At 39.8% G+C, this 10,917-nt stretch overlaps 1 pseudogene; it reads right to left on the bottom strand.

The window, feature by feature from the left end:
• Positions 1-1,330: 1,330 nt before the first annotated feature.
• Positions 1,331-4,191, bottom strand: LOC105715607 (keratin, type II cytoskeletal 8-like; annotated as a pseudogene).
• Positions 4,192-10,917: the final 6,726 nt, after the last annotated feature.

Raw genomic sequence — 10,917 nt, 5'->3', positions numbered from 1 at the left:
TATAGGTTTCGAAGTCTTGTAGAAGAGTATGATAATGATGATGGTGAAAAATATAAATACCTTCTAGATTGCAAAGCCTTTTCTTGGAGGCAGTGACTAATACTACATTTACACTGCTTAGGTCAATAAAACTGAACTCTTTATCATTTATAACTAACGAATGATGAATCTACTAATGCATCTCTATCTCATTAGATAATAAAAGATTAGTGATTTTAGTTCAGTCACTTCCTCAGAATTGTGGCCTGTATTGTGTCAGGAGAAGATCAAATAAGTCCATATCTACCTTTTATAAGTCTATACAATTATTTAATTCTAGAAATATGACAGTAAAAGAAAATGAGTAAATATGTTGGTGAAAAGTGTGACAGCATAATAAGCCTAAGCAGGAGAACAAAATGAAAAGTAGTTCTTAAAGGAAATAAAACAGAAAATGCATGTAAGAACACTAACGGAGGTTGGTTGACACCCTGAAAAGCTGCTCCATTATGTGTAACTGTGGGCCGCTCAGCTTCAAACTCAAGAAAACCTCTCACCTCAGTCACACGGGATAAATATTTATATCTTATCCCAGAAAGTGGAACAAAAAAGCCAAAGAGATTAAAAAAATGGAGACAATAATTTTTTAATGGGAGTGAAATTCACATCCTACAATTCAGTGGCATTCAGTGCATTCACAATGTTGTACAACTACCATCTCCAATTCCATACCTTTTCATTATCCCAGAAGAAATGTTCTGCCATATATTTATTTTAATTAGCTAGAAGTTCCAACGTGTGTCTAGTAGGAGTTTTAAAAAAGAGAACAGATAAAATGGTGGAAAAGAATTATCAAAGAAATAATTTAAAACAAATTCCCAGAGTTGATGAATGAACTTGAATTTCCTGATTGAAAAGATGTACCCTGGTTTTTTTTACAAAATGTAAAACAAAATGTGAGAAAAGATTCTCACACCCAGATAAATCAAGATAAAATATCAGAATATCAAGGATAAAGAGAAAATCTTAAAAGTTTTCAAGGAGAAAACACAAGTTAGAAATAATGCAGTATCACAATAACCTCAGACTCTCAGTAGTAACACTAGAAGATAATGAAGCAATGCATTTAAAACTATAATTATTTCCACCTATAATTCTGTACCTAGCTAAACTCCATCAGCATGAGAAATGAAATGTGACTTTTTTTTTTTTTTTTGGACAAAAGGAAAAAAAAGCAATTGAATTGCTTTGTAGCTGGAAGCATGGACACGAGGGTCCCCAGGCAGTGAACTCCTCCGTGGGTGGACTGAAGCCTAGTGCTGAGACTCAGGTGGGTCCCCTGTTCACTGTGCTACCCTGCCTCCCTCTGGGCTCTGGGGCAGCCGCAGGAGGGGTAGGCTGGGAGGGGCTGCCGCAGCTGTTCACTTGGGCAGGACTTGGACACCAGCTTCCCATCATGGGTCTCCATCGTCTTCATAACCATGGCCCTGGTAGAGTTGGTGCAGCTGAAGGAGCGGAGCCCACACCAGACACAAAGCTGGAGCCCATGCTGTAGCTGAGGCTTGGGCTTGTGAGGCCCCCATAGGCCGAGCTCAGACCACCTGCATAGCCACTGATGGTCTTCTTGTGGATACTCCTGCTCTGCATCCTAGACTCCAGCCAGCTCTCCTCACCCTCCATCAGCTTCCTGTAGGTGGCAATCTTGATGTCCAGGGCCAGCTTGACATTCATCAGCTCCTGGTACTCCCACAGCTACCACACAATGTCTTGCTTGGCCTGCTGCAGGATGGCCTCAGCTTGGACAGCGTGGAGTTGGCCTCCTTAACAGCCAGCTCCCTATGCTGCTCAGCATCTGCAGTGGCAGCCTCCAGGGAAGCCCTCTGGCCTTTGAGGCCCTCAATCTCAGCCTAGAGCTGGCTGATGTTCCGGTTCATCTCGGAGATCTGTCTTGGTACAGTGCAGGTCATCTCCATGCTTTCCAGCCAGCGTCTGCAGCTCCTCATACTTGATCTGATGCACGCCCTCAGCCTCAGCCAGTTGCAGTTGGCGATCTCCTTGTACTGCACCTTGACCTCAGTGATGAGGTTGTCCATGTCCAGGGAATGGCTGTTGTCCATGGACAGCACCACAGACATGTCCAAGATCTGGAACTGCAGCTTCCAGATATCCTCTTCATACAGCTGCCTGAGGAAGCTGATCTTGTTCCAGCCCTTCCAGGTGAGACTCCAGCTCTACCTTGTTCACGTAAGCCTCATCCACATCCTTCTTGATGAGGACAAATTCATTCTCCATCTCCTTACACTTACGGATCCCAGCCTCATACTTGTTCCCGAAGTCCTCCACTAGCCCCTGCATGTTGCCAAGATCCGCCCCCAGCTTCAGCTTCTCCTGGTCCAGAGTCTCCAGCTGCCACCTAAAGTTGTTGATATAGCTCTCTGACATGTTTTACATGTTGCTGCAAGCCATCTTCTGCTGCAGCAGGAGGCTCTGCTTGATCTCTAGCATCTTGTTCTGCTGCTCCAGGAACCGCACCTTGTCTATGAAGGAGGGAAACTTGTTGTTGAGGGTCTTGATCTACTCCTTCTCCTGGCTGTGCACAGCCTGGATATTGGGGTCCACCTCCAGGTTAAGAGGGCTCAGTAGGCTCTGGTTGACCATGACGGGAGTGATGCCTCCCATGCTGCTGGCCCCACCATAGCCTGTGCCCAGGCCACCCTGGAAGCTGCTGCTGCCCACTCAGGAGAAACTCAAGGAGCTGATGCAGGCACCAGGCCCACTCATATAGAAGTGGCTGCTGAAGGCCTGGGGGCCAGAGGTGAATACCTTGTAGGACTTCTGGGTCAACCTGATGGACATGGTGGAGGCAGGAGTGGAGGCAAGCTGGCTGAATCAGGCAGAGATTCCAGAAGGAGCAGAGAAGCAGCTTTTTGGTGAAATGTGATATTTTCATACTGTAAGTTTTCAAAAAATTTACCCCTCATCCTTTCTTTATTGTGAAGCTAGTGAGAATGCAAAATGAGAAAAAAAATGATGTGGAAACAAGAGGAAAGATCTGTCAGAGGAAAGAAGAAAAGATAATTTTGATGAGGATGATGATGATAAGGGAGAGGAAGAGGCTAAGAGTGTCCAGCATGACACTGTACCTATGATTTAGAATGAAGTTTCCAGTTAGAGCTTCTGTATGGATTTAGTAAATACTTAACCTTAGGCAATTTAGATGAAAGTGAAGAGGGTATTTTCTAGAAAATTGTGATGATGATTTAAAATGTGGCTCCACTGGTGACAACAATACTGATGCTGCAGGTGCCTCTGAAGAGTTTGATTAAATCTGTTCAATGCATATGAGTGGGAAAAGCACATCAGTTGGGGAACATTCTACAATATTAGATAACATGAAATTATAAACATGTATGTGTAAATAAATTCATAAATTATTTTTTGACTATTTCTTCAATATTCCTGAAATACGATATATTCTAGTTGGCAAAAACAAACAAAAAAACTCACAAAAACTATTTTTGTATCTTCTTATCAGGAAAAAAGAGATCAATTTAAATTTAAAGTTATTTTATATTTCAGCAAATTTCATACTTCCCTCCATTGTTCTCTAAAGCTACTAATAATTACATTTAAATCAAATTTTGAATCTACACTAGTTAGTTTCTCTTTCTTTGTCTATCTTATGTCACTAAAATCACCCTCATTTGCAAGGTACATGTTGTACTATGTCTCATATTATCATCTTAATAAATTAAAAGTTAAAATTGTCACTACTCAAAATATTCTGATAAGTAATCACAGGCTATATACTTTAGGAAAAAGCTAAAAATCATCCACACATTTATTTGAGATTGAAATGGCTTTATAAGTCTTGTTGGGAGTATTAAAGCTAAAGCAAAGTCTACACATGTATTAACTCAGAAGGAAGAAGACAAGTTTGTGCCATATAATTTTATAACTGAGAATTTAAATTATAAAAGAAAAAAGTACCCAATAAATGGCTCATCTCCTTTGTTTTAACTCCATCCAAAATTAATCCCACTTTTTGGTCATATCTCTGACAAAGGAATCTTTCTTTCTAATGGTACATTATTAACCTGGAATTCAGGAACATCCCCGAGAGGACAGAAAGGAATTACCCAGGAAACCACTGCAGAAATTCCAAGTATCTTTTAGGTGCCTTACAGTTGACAGCTGAAGACCTTTGGACATCGTCACTATTGTGACAGGAATAATATTGCTTCGTGGTCAGTCTGTGGTGAAATTATGTGTGGAAAACCTTGGACTTCCAAAGAATTAAGAAATTAAAAACAACAGCAACATCAACAAAAATCAAACCAAAATAAACACCAGAGATGAAAAGAAGCCTCCCTAATAAAGAAAGGATTCTTTCCTCTTTGCATACATCAATAAGATCATGCTGACGTAGATAACAGAAGTGGACTTGAATCATTGATTTTTGTTAGTTGATTATAGATGCCACTAGAAAAGGTTTAAGTGTGTTTAGACAGGGAAATGGAAGTAGACATTTTTCCTCTTTTACACTTGCTGAAAGAAGAGCTATTATCTCTAATAATTTCTGAGTGAAATACAATTTAATTGTACAGTTTCCTGTAAATAAATACATTTCCATGTTTCATATGGTAAAGAAGAAATTTGATTTTGTTTGCATCTCGTTTTAGTATTTTTAAGAGTGAAGTGTGAAATTGTAATGACAAATTTCCCTTTGTTTTCCTCTATTTGAGAGTTCATTGCTGAATACTTTTAACATTTAATCATAAGGGGAAAATGACCCCAGAATTATAGGATCTTTAATGATTCCATTTTAACAGCTAGATACAAAAAGAGAAGCAAGATGAAGGACATCCTCTTGACCCATTCAGATGGAAATGTGAATCAAGTGGAAATGTTTTATAAATGTTTATTAATATAAGCAAGTTGCTTTATTTGTTAGCATTACTATACTGTGCAATAAAATACTCCTCGTGGTTAGAAGCAGTTACTAACAGCTAACTAATGTTTTTATATTTCTATTTTTTATATGCTGATATAAGGAAACATCTATATCAAAAAATTACAGGGGGAAGAAAAGGAGAGAAATTAGGATAGGCTATAAAGGTTGTACAAATTCTAAATGGTGTGATTACAGGGCATGATGGCCACTGAATAGATCCATTAGTTGGAATTGAACCTGTCAAGAGCCAGTTAAATGGCTGTCTCTGAGGAGGTCACTTTCCACATATGAGCTGGCCCGCACCTTGTATTAGCCTTGTCAGGAGATTGAATCCTGACTTATCTGGACAAACCTTAAAAAAATAACAATAGGAATGAAATAGCAAAGCTCAAGAGTAACAACATTCTGGACAGAAACAAAATGCATAGCATAAGGAGTGGTGATCACACCAGACAAAGTTTATTGTGCGGCATGCTCCCCATTTTATCCTCTAGGTTCACTGTTAGGCTCCCCATCCAGCTGTGGGATGACATTTTCTCAGGACTGCATCAAAGGGGATTCCTTTCCTTGTGACTTCCATAGGAAGTCCTGTTTGGAGACCAGAGGATGGAAGAGAGAGAATATTTATTTCCCTGCTCTTGGATATTTAATTCCCTGGTTTCTTCCTTCTTAGGGGCCTTGTGCTTCACCAAGGATCACAGCTGGTCTTGACTAGAGTGAGGCAAGTGAGGTCCCAGGGTGAAAAAATTTGAGGAGGTGCTTATTCTCAGGGTTGTGCAAGGGGAGGGTCAGCACCAGAGAGAGGCCCTCCTTAGATTTATTTTGTCACCAGTTCCTTACATTAGCCTTTCCTTTAATTGAGGTGATTTGAGGAGATTCTGTTCCTTATTTTCAAAGCAGCACAGACGAAAATGCAACAAACCAGAAGCTTGAGAAGCACTTGGTGAAAACTTGGTTATTCTAAAAGAATTCAGGATTCTTAGGCCCACAAACATATCCTGGTCAAGACTGGCTTCGTAAATTGTAAGGCCAGTGAAAAAAGAAAATGTGGCCCAGCACTGTGACTCACACCTGTAATTCCAGCACATTGGGAGACCGAGGAGGGCAGATAACTTGAGTTCGGGAGTTGAAGACCAGTCTGATCAACAGGGTGGAACCCCCTCTCTACTGAAAATACAAAAATTAGCTGGGCATGGTGGTGAGCCTCCTATAATTCCAGGTACTCAGGAGGCTGAGGCATGAGAGTCACTTGAACCCAGGAGACAGAAGTTGCAGCAATCCAAGATCGCACCATTGCACTCCAGCCTGGGTGACAGTGTGAGACTTCATCTCAAAAAGAAAAAAAAAAGGGAAAAAGATAATGCAGGGCCCCAATGGAAATATTATTGAAAATGTCAAGAAAGCAACAGCAGAGCACTAAATCAAGCACAGGAACTTTCTTAGTGGGGGTTCCCATGTGACTACATAGATCATATACTCATGAAGCCAGCCCAGATTCTGAGAAATATGCAAATGAAATGGTTAATCATTGAGGAATTGTGAGAACTGAAGATGTATTCGAAAATAAAATTAAAAGTCATTTATAATTCTTCAAGTCTTATGATGGCAGCATGGGTTAATTATGCATCTTTTTAACTCATGGTGTTTTTGTTAGAGAACCTTACACATAGTGAAAACTTAGCATTAACAATAACCTATATTTATTTAGCTTTTATTATGGGCCCAAGACCTGCTGCACAGAAAGTATTTATTTGTTAAAGGAATAAATGGGTAGATCAAATTCAGAAACTGGTTAAGGGTTTTACATATAATCTCATTTAATCCTTAACCTAATGAGGTAAATATCATTGTTATCTCTTGAATTAGTCTGTTTTCACACTGCTATAAAAATACTACCTGAAACTGGGTAATTTATAAACAAGAGAGGTTTGATTGACACAGTTCTGTATGGCTAGGGAGGCCTCAGGAAACTCACCATCATAGCAGAAGGCAAAGGGGAAGCAAGGCACATCTTACATGGCAGCAGGAGAGAGAAAAGAGAGAGGGAGGGAGTGCCACGCTTTTTAAATCATTACATCTTGTGAGAATTCACTCATTATCATGAGAATGATAATGAGCATGGGGGAAACCACCACCCCATAATCCAATCACCTCCCTTAAGTCCCTCCCTTGACAGACACTTGGGGGTGACCACTGAAGATGAGCTTTGGGGTAGGTGATGGGGGACACAGAGCCAAACGGTATCATCTCTATTTTACAATAAGGAACCTGAAGCTTGGAGAGTTAATTTGCCCAGGGTCACATAGTTGTTTACCTCTGCAGTTTGTACCCTTGTTTCTCTGATTCCAAAGTCTAAGCTCTTAACCACTCTGTCCACGATAGGCACTCTGAAAGAATTGAATGGTTTTTGGATTGTCTTTTGGCATTAACTGAGTTGTTCCTCTAACAACTCTAGGAACTTGATGTTAAAAAATAGCAATTCTGGCCGGGCGCGGTGGCTCAAGCCTGTAATCCCAGCACTTTGGGAGGCCGAGACGGGTGGATCACGAGGTCAAGAGATCGAGACCATCCTGGTCAACATGGTGAAACCCCGTCTCTACTAATACAAAAAAAATTAGCTGGGCACGGTGGCGCGTGCCTGTAATCCCAGCTACTCAGGAGGCTGAGGCAGGAGAATTGCCTGAACCCAGGAGGCGGAGATTGCGGTGAGCCGAGATCGCGCCATTGCGCTCCAGCCTGGGTATCAAGAGTGAAACTCCGTCTCAAAAAAAAAAAAAAAAAAAAAAAATAGCAATTCTTATTATTTAAAAAATTTTAAATTCCAGGTAGTAAATACTAACTGTATAAGAGACTCTGATTGTCTACAGAACATTCTCTCCTTAGAAAGGTATATTTTCAGTCTTATATTTTATTACATTTCTGATCTTCTGTAATAAGGCAATGAAATGATTATATCATGGATATAACATAATATAAATGATGGATTGTGTCATGGATATGTACAACCTTACAAATGTGTCAGGGCAATCAGAACTCTTAGTCTTCTCTTGAAATGTGCACTGTGGGTAAAACTACATAGATACAAACATCTATACATTGAACTCTTGGTGACAAATTTCAAGAAGTAGAAGCCTTAAAATAAAGAGGAAAAAGCTCTTAAGAATAAAATATGCTAGCCAGGCACAGTGGCTCATGCCTGTAATCCCAGCACTTTGGGAGGCTTAGGCGGGTGGATCACCTGAGGTCAGGAGTTTGAGACTGGCCTGACCAACATAGTGAAACCCCATCTCTACTAAAAATACAAAAAATTAGCCGGGCATGGTGGTGGGCACCTGTAATCCCAGCTACTCAGGAGGCTGAGGCAGGAGAATCACTTGAACCTGGAAAGTGGAGTTTGCGGTGAGCCGAGATTGTGCCATTGCACTCCAGCCTGTGCAACGACAGTGAGACTCTGTCTCAAAAAAAAAAAAAAAAGAATAAAATATACCTTAGTAATAATGAAACCAAATTTCACTTCTCCAGTTATTATGTGTACAATCCTCTTGCCTCGTACCAGTCTTCTAAAATCCTTAAGCTTGAAGAATGGCTTCAGCCCAGAACTTTATCTAAGTAGAGTGCAGGAGGTTCTGAGCAGCCAAACTCAAATGTGCACCACAGGAGAGCAGAATCTCTCTGTGTGTATGGTGACTGTTCAGTTTTCCACCTATTGGCTATCCTTGCAAGGGAAGCATCATTCTCTTACAAAGATAGATTAGTATGGTAACACATAGTGAAAGATAGGAGATATTAAAAACAAGAAAGAAAGCAGAGAAGAGATGTAATGGGTTACTATCAAGCAGATGCTAGGGAACATAATTATGCTCCTGATAGGCAAACAAGGGCAAAAAGTTTCCTGTATGACTCCCTAATACAGTAACCTTTGAAGCTGTGATGTGCCGACTCTCAAAACGAATCTGACATACACAGACACCTAAATCATAGCTGTCACTGTGGAGTGCTGCAGCTGGCTTGCACAGGCTCCTGAGAGCTAATTGTGTAGACCTATTTCAAATTTCATGTCCTTAATACAGTTCCTGTGCTGTTCTTTGAATGTCTAGGGGATGATGATGACTTTATTTGACTCTGCTTTTGTACAATCCGTGTTTAGCATGGCATTGGGTTGATACTACTCAGTAATATTTGTTGAATAAACAATATATGCTTTTCATCTGCCCCATGGTTATAAGGACTGAAATTTAAGAAGCCTAATTGAATAGATTCCCTAAAATTTCCCCTGCATACTTACTTAATAAGTGCCCGGGGTAAGAGGTTGTGTCAGAATCCAGGGTGAGATGAGGTAGAGCTGGGGCAGAACCATACCTATGGAAGCAGCAAGAGAACAAATTATTTCTCTCATACACATTCTCCAAAAATGCAAGAGCCGCAATCAAGGGCAATTGACTTCTTCCTTGTAAGACCCTCTTTTTCTGGTTAAAAAAAGTCTTTCTTTTATAAATCCAGCTCTATAAGACTCATAGGCCAGCCCTGAATCACATGGCCATGACTTGCTACAAGGAAGTCCGGGAAAGTATCTGGCAAAGAGAGCCATTACTGGCTTAGGTTAGGGGTAGGCAAACTAGTCTGTGGGCCAGATCTGGACCACCACCTAATTTTATAATGCCTTTAAGCTAAGAATCGTTTTTACATAAAAATATATACCAGGACATAGCCATCATGTCAAAACAAGAAAATAAGAGAAAAGTGAACTTTTTAGGTCACGCTTTTAAGACACAGTGGAATGTGGATTATTTTGTTATCAAATGAGATGGCAAAGTATGTGTTTATTGTGCAGTGATACTATACCTGGGCTAAAAGATAATATACATCAACCTTCCCAGATTCATCACAACTCACCGGAAGACAATGGCCAGAAAATGTGAAAATTTACAATGGAATATGTTATCGCAGCAGAATTTCTTCACAAAAAATAACAAATAAAAGAGTTGAAACCAAAGTAATTTTCTGAGTGGCTCTTTTGTTAGCCACGCAAAGAAAACTGTTTACTGATGATGAATTAATTAAATTATGTTTGATCACAGCAGCTGAAAAAATTGTTTCCCGAGAAAATAAACTTGTTTCAGACTGTTAACCTTTCAGTGAGATCTGTTGTTTGAAGAGTTGAAGACGCTGGGAGCAACATCAATAGTCCATTAAAAAACAAGGTAGATGATTTTCAGTGGTTTTCCTTGGTTCTTGATGAGTTGACAGGTATTACCAACAGTGCTCAGTTGTTTATTCAAGGAGTCAATGCTGAGTTTAAGGCGACTGAAGAATTAGCCTCTAGGAATTGCCTGCATAGAACAACTATGGGCAAGTATACTTTGAAAGAAGTTGAGAAAACATTAATAAAACCTGAAGTAGAATCTGCTAATATGCCTTATAACTGACGGTGATAAAAATATGTATGGAGCAGAAAAGGCTTAGCTGGACAAATTAATAAAGCTTGTGAAAATGTGAGATACTTAAAGCCCATTGTTACTTCTTATGCTGTTCATCAGCCAGTAATTTGCAGAAAGTGTTTGAATCTATTGTGTGTTTCTGACCCAGCAGTTTCAATGGTGAACTTAATTTACCCTGATGGACTTAATGATCAATTCTGTAAACTTTTGTCAAAAGTAGAAGCTGAATATCCTGATATTCCCTATCACACAGCAGTTTGATGGCTTAGCAGTGGTGAAGTTTTGTTGCAAGTTTTAAAACTAAGGCCTGAGACTGAAATATTCTAGAATGAGAAGAACTTCTCTCAATTACTGTTATTGAACATGAGTGGCTTTGAAAATTAGCTTTTGCTGCAGACTTGATCATGTTTCTCTGTATAAAATTATGAGGCAAACAGTGCTTATATGCAAAACTCATATTATGGTAAAGTTATTTTAACAAAAGCTAATGCTCTTTCAATCACAAGTAATGTCAACATACTTAATACAGTTCCTGTGCTGTCAAAG

This window comes from Aotus nancymaae, unplaced genomic scaffold, assembly GCF_030222135.1.
Source record: "Aotus nancymaae isolate 86718 unplaced genomic scaffold, 86718_ANA_hifiasm-v0.15.2.pri h1tg000003l, whole genome shotgun sequence".
In the NCBI taxonomy this organism is placed as follows: domain Eukaryota; kingdom Metazoa; phylum Chordata; class Mammalia; order Primates; family Aotidae; genus Aotus; species Aotus nancymaae.
Note: the sequence above shows the minus strand (reverse complement) of the source record. Positions and strands in the feature narration are given on the sequence as shown.